Raw genomic sequence first — 15,193 nt, 5'->3', positions numbered from 1 at the left:
CTCAAATCCTGCAGTGCCAGACATGTCCCCCTGCTTAAGCCAGTACATGTCCAGGCCCGTCTGAAGTTTGCTAGAGTGCATTTGGATGATCCAGAAGAGGATTGGGAGAATGTCATATGGTCAGATGAAACCAAAATATAACTTTTTGGTAAAAACTCAACTCGGTCGTGTTTGGAGGACAAAGAATGCTGAGTTGCATCCAAAGAACACCATACCTACTGTGAAGCATGGGGGTGGAAACATCATGCTTTGGGGCTGTTTTTTCTGCAAAGGGACCAGGACGACTGATCCGTGTAAAGGAAAGAATGAATGGGGCCATGTATCGTGAGATTTTGACTGAAAACCTCCTTCCATCAGCAAGGGCATTGAAGATGAAACGTGGCTGGGTCTTTCAGCATGACAATGATCCCAAACACACCGCCCGGGCAACGAAGGAGTGGCTTCGTAAGAAGCATTTCAAGGTCCTGGAGTGGCCTAGCCAGTCTCCAGATCTCAACCCCATAGAAAATCTTTGGAGGGAGTTGAAAGTCACTGTTGCCCAGCGACAGCCCCAAAACATCTAGAGGAGATCTGCATGGAGGAATGGGCCAAAATACCAGCAACAGTGTGTGAAAACCTTGTGAAGACTTACAGAAAACGTTTGACCTGTGTCATTGCCAACAAAGGGTATATAACAAAGTATTGAGAAACTTTTATTGACCAAATACTTATTTTCCACCATAATTTGCAAATAAATTCATAAAAAATCCTACAATGTGATTTTCTGGATTTTTGTCCCTCATTTTGTCTGTCATAGTTGACGTGTACCTATGATGAAAATTACAGGCCTCTCTCATCTTTTTAAGTGGGAGAACTTGCACAATTGGTGGCTGACTAAATACTTGTTTTCCCCACTGTATGTATGAATCATAAAAAAAAAGAGGTTTGGAGAGCCTTTGGTGGTTTGATTCATCCTGAAAGTTATAATATTCAAATTCAATCCATGAAATATTGGAAGGTGGAAAAAAAGTGTACAATAGGGGTTGAACAATAGTCCTATAAATCTACCCTAGTTCTCACTAACAATGGAACTTTATGACAATAAGGTCATTGTGAACCGTGCTCGAAGCTCCAGGTTTAACCTGCTACGTGTGGTCTGAGTTCCATAATGATTCAAATAGGCTACATGTCCCAAATTATTTCACAATGTTAGCCTAATATGATCCACTAATGCTAGCGACCCTTAGGAACAATTTACACGGTCATGACAGAGGAAAGAAAGGGACGCAATACATGTCATGTTGATATGATTTTCAGTTTGCTTCCATATGTCTGGTTTCACATTCGTCTTCAGGGATCATAAGGGAAAATCATCTAAAACAATTGCTATGTGTATTTACAATCCCCTTCTTCAAACGGATTACTAATTTACCTAGCTCTTATCAATAGCTCTTATACATTTAGAAATTACAGTGCATGGAGAATGCTGTTATTTCTATCTGAAAAAAGAAAGTAGATGCTTTTTCCACTTGGAACCGGCAGGTTCGCTCAACCTTATTCATGGTTTCTTCGCGCATAAAGGTGGGGGCATTTAGTCAAGGTCAGAATATGGTTTATCTGTAGACACACCTCCGCCACACCTTCATTTCTTAGCTCTCCACCCCAAACAAATAGCGGGTGAATAGCATGCTATTCTCATGCTTAAGCTCAAGGTCAGAATACGCATAGAAAGAAAAGTGCAAAAAAAAGAATTACGTTCCATTTACGCGCGCTTAACTCGGGTCAGAATCGGGGCCCTTCTGTTCAGGACAACCCAAGGTATAATGTATGTCATCTTTGTAACTGTGGATCAAACATAGCGATCATAAAGGTTGATACTGTAACTGACATGAGTTTTCAAATATGGAAATGTTAAGTGTGCATTTGGACTCATGGGTGTGTGGTTTGCTTGTATGACATCAAACAGTATTTATTATAATCCTCAATGTTTCATCTTTCAGAACACATCGACTCCTCTCAATTTACAGCATTTCCCTCACTCAGACAACAACAAATGTGCAAAAGTATCCCAATTAGAGGGAGGGATGGGGGAATCTTCTTGTTGCGCACAGTGCTCAAGTTTATAACATCTGTCAGTCAAAACCCATACAGCTTTGTGAACCGGAGAACCTGAGCTCTAGCGTCATGTATAGCATGTTACTGTACATCCACTGGGTTCCAATTAAGGCACTTATCAATGACAAAATGTACAATTTTCAATCTGTATACAGGATGACAGGGACTGTGAGTGAAAAGGGCTACATTGTAAAATAACCCTTATGATTTTGTGTGAAATATATAAATATGGTGACCTTTGTAGACTAAATAGGGTACACATATAAATGGCTTTGATCCAAAAATCTGTTTTGAATCAACAACAACAGGCCTCATTGTCTGGCCCTTCAGCTGTTCACAGTTGATTTCCTCTTACTCCCTTCAGTGTTGTTGGTAGAGCGTGTAATAATGGGGTGACTCTGTAATAGTGCTGGGAACAACACAGCGCTTCATGGGCACCATTATGGACACATAAATGGAGAAGCAGCATAAATATGCCCTGTTACACCTATAGGGGGTGGAGGTGAGGGGGTGGGCACAAGCCAAGACAGCCAGGTATTGACTGCTCCTTTCTACCTTTTTAGTGTTTGGAGAACAATAAAAACAAGGAGTTGGCTGAAGCAGACTTACACTGACTAATAACATAGAAATGGTGAAATAGAAAAACACTCACCAAAACAACTTCTAAATCCACTGTAAACAAAGACACAATGACTCTTCTTGTTACAGCTTTAAACAAAAAGTGTCTTTAAGAGTGGTGTTGCAGTGGTGAGTCTCTCTAACCGCAAGTCAAGAAAAGAGCAAGCCCTCCACAGACATCTGAGTGACAGCAACAAGACAGTTGATCACCTGCCGGTGTCTGTGGCTGGGGGACAGCGGTATAATTATGCGCTGGGTTGGGGGGTAGATTCTCCCAGCTCCCAGCCAAGAACATATCTTTCTCTGCCCCCTGAGAAGCTCTCAAACCTGGGGTGGCTCTGGAGAATGCTGGGGTGAAGGCTTTAGACATGGAGGTCTTTTCTCTTTTTCTCTCTTTCTGTCTCAGACCCCTAGTGCTGAACTGAGACCCTAGGCAAATACAGATACGCATAGAAAACTTCTCACTTCCCTAGTGACTGTGTTCACACACACACTCATGTGCACGCATGCACACTCGACGCACACACACTCTGTCCATCTCTCCTGCATGTTTTCCAAGAGTCTAATTAAACCATGTTCCCGGGCTCTACTCCTCTCCTCCTCTATTCTTTCCTTTCCACTCTCTATCTCTTTCTCTCTCTGATTAATGTCTAAGCTCGTTAGCGGTGACTGATTGATCACAGCAACAAACGACTTTGGCCCTAATTCGGTCAAGGACACTGATCTGCCTAACCAATCTACCAATCCAGCTGCAGTGGCAGAACGCTACAGGGTGTGCAGGCTAGCAGGGTCGTTGCTGCAGGGCTGGAACTAATGCATGCACATCCTGTAGCTATACAGGACCATGTAGGATTGAAGAACACACTGGAATACTGTAGTAAGTAGAATAGTAACTTACCTTCTACTTAGTCAGAGCAGGAACGTTTCCTCTATACCAGCAGGCCTCTCATCTAAAGAAAAATGATATTCTGTTAATTGAAGAGGTTTAACATCATATTAATCTTGCAAATGAATACAGAAAATGTGTGTGTGTGCGTATTTTTGTGTGTGTGCGAGAGCGAGAGCGAGAGAAAGAAAGAGTGAGAGATTGTCACGTCCTGACCTATAGAACTCTAGTTTGTTGAGTCAGGGTGTGGAAATCTATGTTAGAAATTCTATGTTGATGTTCTAGTTTTCAATTTAATATGTCTGGCCGGGTATGAGTCCCAATCAGAGGCAGCTGTCGCTCGTTGTCTCTGATTGGGGATCATACTTAGGTAGCCTATTGCGGGATATTGTTCCTGTTAGGCTGGTATGTGTATAGCCCTTTGGACTTCACGTTACGTTGTTTCTTGTTTTGTTGAATGTTTATTTAGTTAATAAACATGTACGCTTTTCACACTGCACCTTGGTCTGACCCGTTTCTCAACGATCGTGACAGAGATTCATTAAATCTGTTCTTAGTATATATAATTATAGCTAAAATGACATCCCCATTTTTCACATAAATGTGTATGTGAAACCCAGTGTGTTTGTGTCATTGAGTTTGAATCTACAGAACCTGGTTGGTGTTTCTGGCGTGGAGAAACCAGTTCCCTTGCAACACTACCTGGTACGACTCTGAGAGAAAGAAACAGAAAGGGTATGAACAAAATGACCCCCCCCAAAAAATCACCAACCATTCAAAGTTATTTGAATGTATTATATTTTTCTAGCAAAGTATTCTAGTGAAAATCTGTTTGAAAAATATGACAATGAGTATCACAGCAGCACTTCTTTGTCTCATGTGTTTTACATTAGAAAGTGTTCACAGCCGGAGGCAGTGGGTGTGTTTGTTTGTATGTGTATGTGGCTCTTTGCCTACTCTCTTATGTGCTCTATGCTTAACCTTTCAGGAAGACTCAACTCAAGCATGAGAAAAACAACCAGCATATGCTTCACTGGTGCTAACACTAAAAGTGCTGCTGTTCACAAATCCCCACCCGCACAGCCGGGAGAGATGTGAGTATGTGGACGGGAAAATGTGTGTGTGTCTCTGACCTTTTAGTCCCCCCAGGCACCACTAAAGCGCATTGGCGGAAGCTATGTGTGTACAGCATATGTTATAGAGAGGGGGGGAAAACGCTCGCTTAGAAAGCTGTCTGCAGGGCTACCAGCAGAGAAAGAGTGGCTCTGAACTTACCTATGGTGTGTGTGTGATCTTTTCTGTGCACTGAGGCATACACTAGCCTTATCCCTGCTAATAGAAATGAACATTCGCCACACCTTTAACATTTAAAGCTAAAGTGTAAAGTTCACTGGATAAAAACATCACAGTGTGTGCGTGTGTATGTGTTCGCCACCAGGGAAAAGCAGTGTTTCAAAAAGGTCAAGGCAACTAAGGTAAAACATTTTCATTCTCTCTGAAATGCCACCAAGACATTAAAATTAGTCATGTTGCTGTACTAAAGTGAATGTCATGTGTAGCAGTAATGAAACATCACAGTCCTTCATGTTGTCATATTTAGTACCACATTTGAAGATGTCCTGCTCTTTCTCTCACTGGTAGTCTAATTTGCGTTTGGCTGAGAGCTGTATTCATTGGGGGTGTGTGTGTGTGAGCTGTTTAAAAGAGCGTAAGCGGCTTGCGACCTGTCACTCCCCTTCCAACCACAAACACACGTCCCTCTCCTACACACCACATCCCCACAATTAACCTGTCACTACTTCTTTAATTCCAGCGACAACACCCTCTCTTCCCTCCCTCCTTTTTCTTTCTCTTCTCCTCGTGGTGGGCAGGAACTGGTGGTGTGCTGGCCTATCTGCGCACACCACACACACTTGTCAGGCTTGCAGGTATGAATATAAGGTGACAACTCCTGTGTGTTGGTAGGCTAGCAGCAGATTAGGGCAATGTGCTTGTCTGTATGTGTGTGTTATTGTATGTTTGTGTGTGTAGTTGGGTTTGGCATGTCCAAATGTGGCCACTTCAACCATGTTAGTGTGACAGGACAGTAATTGAGGGGTTGGGGGTACAGGGAAAGGCGAAGGGGAGGGTGAGAGGTCTGATGTTAATGAAAGCAGCTATCTTTGCTGTCAAGTTAGATAGCAGGACCACCTATCACTGGCCTGTGTGTGTGTGTGAGATCAGTGCTGTCAGGTTATATAGCGTGGCCGACGTTCACTGTCCAATCTGATGGCCTCTTTGCAGGCAGTCAACCTGGTCACTTCATATCAGTGTGAGGGAAGTGTGTGTGTGCACTGGTTAAAAGAACATGTGTGTGTGTGTTGCCATCATTGGGCCCATGGCAGAAGGAGAGATCCATATAGACAGTAAAGCCTGATCTAAATCCTGAAGTGACTGTAGCACTAACTCATATTGCATGTTCAATCTTGTTATCTTATCTCATATTTTTTGGTGAAAATCAGCCCCAAACCCCTCTACCTTCTTCTTATAACTCATAACAACATCCGGACTAGGGCGCTACAGAACACTGAGATATAATCCTTTTTCTGTCGTGGAATAATTTAATAAATTCATATTGCCTCAGCATGTTCCTCTGTTTACAGTCAAATGTTCTTTAAAAACACATTATATATCACCACCTTTGTTAAGAATGACTCTTTTACACCTTAATATGAAAACGGATAATTCTGACTATATAATATATCTTAAATGAAAATGCATTAAAAAAGTTACACTTTAATATTGTTATGCTACAGTGATCTCAGTTTAGTCCAGCCTTTAATCTATACGTAATTGGCAAGCCTAAATAACTTCAGGAGCAAAATTTTCTTAAAAAGTCTGATAATAAATTGCATGGAGTAACGCTGTGTGCAATAATGGTGTTTAACATTATTTAATTTTTTTATGACTACCCCATCTCTGTACCCCATACATACAGTTATCTGTAAGGTCCCTCAGTCAGAATTTCAAGCACAGATTCAACAACGACCAAGGAGGTTTTCCAATGCCTGACAAAGAAGGCCAAATATTGGGTGGGTGGGTGGGTGGGTGGGTGGGTGGGGGGGAAGCAGACATTGAATATCCCTTTGAGCATGGTGAAGTTATTAATTACACTTTGGATGGTGTATCAATACACCCAGTCCCATCCTTCCTAACTCAGTTGATGAAGAGGAAGGAAACCGCTCTGGGATTTCACCATGAGGCTAATGGTGATTTTATACCAGTTAAAGAGTTAAATGGCTGTGATAAGAGAACTGCTGGATCGAATCCTCGAGCTGACAAGGTAAAAATCTGTTGTTCTGCCCCTGAGCAAGGCAGTTAACCCACTGCTCCCTGGGTGCCAATGACATGGACGTTGATTAAGGCAACCCCCCGCACCTCTCTTGATTCAGAGGGGTTGGGTTAAATGCGGAAGACACATTTCAGTTGGATGCATTCAGTTGTATAACTGACTAGGTATCCCCCTTTCCCTTTCCAATACTAACCTAAATGACGGCGTGAAAAGAAGGAAGCCGTTACAGAATTAGAATATTCCAAGAACATGCATCCTGTTTGCAATAAGGCACAAAAGTAATACAGCAAAAAATGTGACAAAGAAATTAACTTTTTGTCCTGAATATAAAGCATTATGTTTGGGGCAAATCCAACAAAACACATCACTGAGTATCACTCTTCATATTTTCAAGCATGGTGGTGGCTGCATAATGTTATGGGTATGCTAATAATCGGCAAGGAATAGGGAGTTTTTTAGGATAAAAAGAAAAGGAATAGAGCTAAGCAAAGGCAAAGTCCTAGAGGAAAACCTGGTTCAATCTGCTTTCCAACAGACACTGGGAAACAAATCAGCATTCAGCAGGACAATAACCTAAAACACAAGGCCAAATATACACTGGAGTTACTTACCAAGACAACATGGAATGTTCCTGAGTGGCCTAGTTACAGTTTTGACTTAAATTGGCTTGAAACTCTATGGCAAGACTTGAAAATCGCTGTCTAGCAATGATCAACAACCAACTTGACAGAGTTTGAAGGATTTTAAAAAGAATAATGGGCAAATATTGCACAATCCAGGTTTGCAAAGCTCTTAGACTTACCCAGAAAGACTCACAGCTGTAATCGCTGCCAAAGGTGATTCTAATTAAGTGATAATACCCGAGAAGCCGGTGTTTGGAGGATATGTTGGCACTGCAATCCAACTACGGCTAACTTACAGTCACGTCGAACAATGCAGCAAGAATAACAACAGTAGCTGCATTTGCATTTGTTTAAGCTGTTTTCTAGTGACATTTATTTGGATACATCAATAACAATGAGCTATTGAAACACGACTTCGCCTGGCATAGAAAATGTGCTCTCTCGTCAGGACACTGTTGTTCTGAGCAGCTAGCCAACAACACAGCTAACACAATCATTTCAAACTGAAGCTGGAAAGACTGCAAACTAGCTGCACTTCGTTTCGTTTGACCTTTTTTCAATTTACATTTCTTTGTATATATCCATAACAATTATACCAGCTGATTCATGAGTTCGACTGGCTGAGAAATGCTGCCTGCCTGTCTGTCTCGTCCCGACTCCTGACACGTTCATTACTATGGGACAGCTGGATATCGAATTTGAATATTGAAACAATGTTGCAAATGTCGAAGAGACAGACAGCAAGGTTTATACAAATCTCCGCTGTTGAAAACTAAATGTTAGTCTGAAAGAAATGTGAGATGCTTTTTACAGTGGAGATCAAGTTTATAAATTGCCTGGCTGGGCTGATGAGACAGTGGATTGCGCAGTCAGATGGAACAGAGTAAATAGGCATTTTAATGTCCTAGATTTAGCCGGTGGTAACTTGTGGAATAGACACCAGCTGGAATGCGGTTTTAACCAATCAGCATTCAGGATTAGAACCACCCGTTGTATAACATGTATTGACTCAGGGGGTTGAATACTTATCTAATCAAAATATGAGTGTTTCATTTTCCATTACAAAAAATTACTATTAAATCCATTTTGATCCCACTTTGTAACACAACAAAATGTGGAAAAAGTAAAGAGGTGTGAATACTTTCTGAAGGCACTGTACACACACACACACACACACACTTATTTCCTCTGACCCTCCTGGACACACACACATGCTAATTTCCCATGACTCTGCAGGACAATATGCTCTCTGTCATTTCCGAGGTCATTATGGCCGGCCTTGCGCTCACCTCACACACCGCATTATGATAATGTAGTCTGATGACTACTCAACTGAACCAGTGGGCCAGAACACATTCACTGTCACGGTATCTGTCTCTGACGAAATACCATAAACAGAATAATCAGAAAGGGTGGATTCCATAAATAGGTTTGATCAAAATAATTATTTATTTTAGTCCACGAAATGGCTTAATCTGGTTCTTTGAAATCGTTCCTAAGAGGCCCAGTTTTACAGAAAAATATGCATTGTGCATTGCTCATGAGTCATTTGAAATGCATTTATAATGGAAGGAAGTGTTACCCAACTTCGGTACTGGCAGCTCTTACCTCTTGCACACACTGGACGGTTCAGAAGCTAGTATCTCAATGCAGGACTTAATGATCTGAGAGATAAAAACACAGAAGACAGTGGGTAATTATGCGGGTAGACGTATTGTAGGCCTATAAACAGGACTTATTTACTATGAAAAGACATGGTTAAATTGTTATTAGATAACTATGAACTGATAGATACACTTGTTCTATGGATACATTTTAAACAAGGACATCTAAACCATTTCTGTATGTATTGTATTGAATTAATTGAAGTAACAAAGACTATCCTTTGTTTTTTGGCATTAATACCATACGTACTGAGTCGATGATGCCCCTGAGGGCTTGGAAACAGACATGAAATACATGCTCCAGGGTGTCTGCTATAGTGGCCAGCTACAGAACACACAACACACACATAAACAGAAGATAAACTTGTTTTACAGCAGATAATCACAGACAAAATTGATTATTGTGTGTGTGTGTGTGTCAGTTATCTCCGTCTTGTTGAACTTTGACTCCACACAGTAAACTATGGCTCAAAGCGTCTGTGCCCTCTGCGCCTGAATGGAGAAAACACACACAGCTCTGATCTGTTAGCACCATCTTTGAATTTAAAGTAGAATTAGCAACGGTTATCGGAATTGTTCAAAGGTTAAAGAAAACTATTCTAATATATGCATCAGTTGGACAATGGGTGAAGATACTTCAAACCTTTTGAATGTTTAAAATCCTTCAGATATTGACTGAATTATAGCACATAAAATATTGTACTGGCATGGACAAATAATGGAGTTCAGGCATTTTACTGAGAATTCAGGTATTCAATTCATTGTTAAAGTTCACTTTCTTTTCTTATAATGCACTCATATATACCTTTTCTTAGTATATTAGGTATGTTTTTTATACTTTGGTGATAAAATAAAGTGCCTTATAAAGATATATATATATTTTTAAATGTGCCTCATTTGCATATATACACTGGGCATATTTGCATATATAAATTAATTAATATAAAGGGGTTGAAAAGGGTTTCAACCACCCAAAATTTGCTCTGTCTAGGCCTATCTGCACTGTCTAGACTGCCTCATTAATTACTGTTGTTGTGATGTTCTTTTGCATAATATAACAAGTGTGTCAAGCGAAGGATACCCACATTGTTTGCAAGATCAGACATAATACCACTATAATCCGAGTGTTGATTTTTAGAAGTAGATTTTTTTTCAGAAACCCTAGACCCACTCCAATTTGTATACCGCCCCAACAGATCCACAGATGATGCAATCTCTATTGCACTCCACATTGCCCTTTCCCACCTGGACAAAAGGAACACCTACGTGAGAATGCTATTCATTGACTACAGCTCAGCGTTCAACACCAAAGTGCCCTCAAAGCTCATCACTAAGCTAAGGACCCTGGGACTAAACACCTCCCTCTGCAACTGGATCCTGGACTTTCTGACGGGCCGCCCCCAGGTGGAAAGGGTAGGTAAAAACACATCTGCCACGCAGATCCTCAACACGGGGGCCCCTCAGGGGTGCGTGCTCAGTCCCCTCCTGTACTCCCTGTTCACCCATGACTGCATGGCCAGGCATGACTCCAACACCATCATTAAGTTTGCCGACGACACAACTTATCCCAACCATCCAAGAACAGTTTGGTGACGACCAATGCCTTTTCCAGCATGATGGAGCACCTTGCCATAAGGCAAAAGTGATAACTAAGTGGCTCGGGGGAACAAAACATCGAAATGTTGGGTCCATGGCCAGGAAACTCCTCAGACCTAAATCCCATTGAGAACTTGTGGTCGATCCTCAAGACGCGGGTGGACAAACAAAAACCCACAAATTCTGACAAACTCCAAGCATTGATTATGCAAGAATGGGCTGCCATCAGTCAGGATGTGGCCCAGAAGTTAATTAACAGCATGCCAGGGCGGATTGCAGAGGTCTTGAAAAAGAAGGGTATATTGACTCTTTGCATAAACTTCATGTAATTGTCAATAAAAGCCTTTGATACTTATGGAATGCTTGTAATTATACTTCAATACCATAGTAACATCTGACAAAAATATCTCATAACACTGAAGCAGCAAACTTTGTGAAGACCAATACTTGTGTCATTCTCAAAACTTTTGACCACGACTGTACGGTTGCTGTGTTCAGTATGTCTGTATGTATTTAGTTAACCACACTAAAGGCAGTGGGGTACTGGCATTGTGCGTTCTCTGGTTATCATTAGTATGTCTCTACAGCAGACATTTCATAAGATGTACGCTCTCAGTCAATGATGGAAGTCATTTCATCTAAATGATGCATGTGTGAGGCTCCTTTACGGGCCGTGTGTGTGTGTTTTCTGTATAAGATAACATTTGCTGACTGTCTGGGACTTCTTTTAGTCTGCTCCTCTGCTATACTCTGTATATAACTGGAAAATTAAGTTGTAATACACTGATAGATGAATTTGTATGTTTAATGTAATGACTAAAATATTCCTCCACGATACTGTATAACTGTGTAAACTGTTAGAGTTATAAGACAATAAAACCACTAACAGGGAAGGGGGGTAGAAACTGTTGGAGACAAACATTCCATAGGAAGGGGGGACCTAGAAACTGTTAAACTTAAACATTCTATACCAGGGGTGTCAAACCTCCGGCCCACGGGCCGGATCAGGCCCGCAAATGGGTTTAATCCGGCCCGCGAGATGATTTTGTAAAGTATAAAAATGCGCTGCAATTTTTCAATAAAATAAACTGCTGTTCCAATTGCGTCCACTGGATGGCGCAATAGCAATTGTGTTAAGCAAGCAAACTGTTTATACCGGGGCAGAGCAAGTAGGTCAAGTCTGTGTTTACTCACAGCCGAGACATCAGTGACGCTGCAGTGAAAGCTAGCTACCTCATTGCTAATGAAATCGCAGTGGCTTCAAAACCATTTAGTGAGGGTGAATTTGTAAAAACATGCATGATGAAGGCAGCTGAGATTGTGTGCCCTGAAAAGCGTCAGGCTTTTGTAAATATCAGCCTGACAAGAAACACAGTTGCAGACAGGATTTCCGATCTTTCAGTGGATTTGGACAGCCAGTTGAAGCAAAAAGTAAAGTCATTTATTGCGTTTTGGGTTGCAATTGATGAAAGCATGGACATTACAGATGTTGCACAACTGGCCATTTTCATCCGCGGAGTTGATGACACATTGACCGTCACCGAGGAGTTCGTGGAGTTGGTGCCGATGACAGATACAACGACAGCAGCTGATATTTTTACCGCACTCGTCGGCGCGCTGGACAGGGTCGGAGTGGACTGGTCCCGCGCTGTCAGCCTGGCTACAGATGGTGCGCCCTCAATGATCGGGAAAAAAGCAGGCGTTGTGACAAAGTTCAGAGAGAAAGTGCAATCTGCAAATGGAGGATGTGATTTTTTGACTTTTCACTGTATTTTGCACCAGGAGGCTTTGTGTTGCAAGTCATTAAAGATGGATAACGTCATGAAGGTGGTCATCCAAACTGTTAATTTCATCCGATCCAGAAGCCTGAATCACTGTCAGTTTGACAGCCTTCTCAGAGAGAAAGACCACATCTATGGCCTGCCATACCACACTGAGGTAAGATGGTTAAGCCGAGGTGCTGAGGCGTTTCTTTGATTTACGAGAAGAAATTGAACAGTGTTAGAATTCCCTTCCGCAGAATGGATGCAGGACCTTACATTTATGGTGGATGTTACAGAGCACCTGAATAACTTGAACAAACAGCTGCAAGGGCGCAACAAAGTTGTCACGCAGTATTATGACAGCATACGTTCTTTCAAGTTGAAGCTGTCATTGTGGGAGACGCAACTTGCCGGTGGTGATGCAGCTCACTTCCCCTGTCTGAAAAATGTGTGCGCGACCCAACATGTGGCAGACATGAAGCGGTTCAAAGATAAAATAACGGGACTGTTACGGGAGTTTGAGCAACGCTTTCAGATTTTTGGTGAACTGGAGAAAGACTTCAACGTTTTTTGCTCGTCATTCACCGTGAATCCCTCTGATCTGCCCGTCAGCATCCAACTTGAAATAATAGACTTGCAGTGTGACTCGGATTTGAAGGGCAAATTTGCCGCAGCTGGCTTGGACACATTTAATCAGAATCTCTTGCCAGGTTACCCCAACTTGACAGCCCTCGCTGCAAAACTGTTGTGCATGTTTGGAACCACATCTTTGTGAACAAGTTCTCTGTAATGAGCATAAATAAAACAAAGCTGCGCTCAAGGCTCACGCACAAGCACTTGAATCACATCCTGAAGTTGGCTGCCACTCAGGATGTGACGCCTGATATTGATGCACTGGTGAAAGCTAAAAGATGCCAGGTATCAGGAGTCAAATAAACTATGCAACCCCACTTAAAGTGCTACATGAGACACCCTGATATAGTTCTGTGATCTGTGATATACTTCTGTGAATCACTGAGGCATTGTGTGTTTGTGTGTTCTTTGTCCTCAGAACTTTCAAATAACTTGAGGTGTTTTATGATTAATAGTGATGTTGTGCTTTTGGACACACTGTCCTCAGGCTCCAGCTTTATGTTTATATGTTTTTATGTTGATGTGCTATTGTTTTTAATTGATTTTATTTTATTTGTATATTTAACCTATTCTTGACTCTGTGGTTCTTGCACTTGTTTGGGGAACAGGATTTCATTCTTTTTATCTACATTTCTGCCTGAGAAATGACCCCCTGATATAGTTCTGTGATCTGTGAAACAGTTCTGTTAATCACTGAGGCATTGTGTGTTTGTGTTCTTTTTCTTTAGAATTTTCAAATAAACTTGACGTGTTTTATGATTAATAGTGATGTTGTGCTTGTACTATTTTGGACACACTGTCCTCAGGCTCCAGCTTTATGTTGTATGTTGATCGTATTAAAACAAAGAAAACAATCTGAAGTTGTTGTTTTTAAGTTATATATACCATGATTTTTCCGGTCCGGACCACTTGGGAATAGATTTTCCTCCATGTGGCCCCTGAGCTAAAATGAGTTTGACACCCCTGTTCTATACTGTGGAAAGTCACAGGCCGCCTAAAGGTGGGCGGAGCAAGTTCCTTTGTGTGAACACATATAAAAAGACTGTGTGGGTTTTTAGCGGGAGAGCGCTCTCTGAATAAAAGGACTGATCAATTGCAGACTGGGAATTTGTTTAATTCTTCGATAACCAGAGCCTTACAACCTCTGGGAATTATTCAAAGCTTAAGTGATAGTTGAGTTCAACCATTGAGATAACAAAATTCTCGTGACATACACACATCACAGTATACTTAGGTGCTGGGTCAGAAACATAAAGGATCATAAACATGACCGAATAAAGGCCTTTCTACACCTCACAGGAAGCTAAAACACACTAATACTTGAGGATTATTCTGAGGTCACTGCTTGGCATTTAAGGCTCCCAAACCCCAGACAGAGAGACAGACAACAACATGGAGACACTGTACCAGGCAATTGGTGGTGTGCGTGCTTGTGTTTTTGTGTGTGTGTGTGTGTGTGTGTGAAGCATTGCCATGCGTGGCATCCCAGGCCACCTCAGGCCTGTGTTAAACTTTCAGGATTAAAGAGGAACGTGTAAAGGCTGGCTAACAGATGTTGGCAGTGGCACAACAATACAAAAGGCACAACAGAGGAAATATATACAAATGTCCATTATTCCTTGCATAGAGAGGCATGTTGCACACCCTTTGGTTTTCTCATATAATTATTCAAACTTTTCATTTATATATTTTATTCTGAGAAAACCAAAGGGTGTGCAACATGCCTCTCTATGCAAGGAATAATGGACAGCATGGAAGGTCGGTGACATTTAAGATTAGGGAGGACGTTATGCTGTATAGCAGCCACATACAGCATCATCACTTTGCTCGTTGTATAATTCCTTCTTGCATCTATGTGCTTTCCTCCTCTCACCTTTTCCCTTCGCTTGTGGACTTCAGTGCACAACACAACAGCTGTCTGTGACCAGGCAAAAAAAAACTCTCCAAGCCAAACCTTTATACCATAACTACTAACTGCTACACAG

This window comes from Coregonus clupeaformis, chromosome 1 (assembly GCF_020615455.1).
Source record: "Coregonus clupeaformis isolate EN_2021a chromosome 1, ASM2061545v1, whole genome shotgun sequence".
NCBI lineage: Eukaryota > Metazoa > Chordata > Actinopteri > Salmoniformes > Salmonidae > Coregonus > Coregonus clupeaformis.
The sequence above is the reverse complement of the archived record's forward strand: the minus strand, read 5'-3'. Positions refer to the sequence as shown.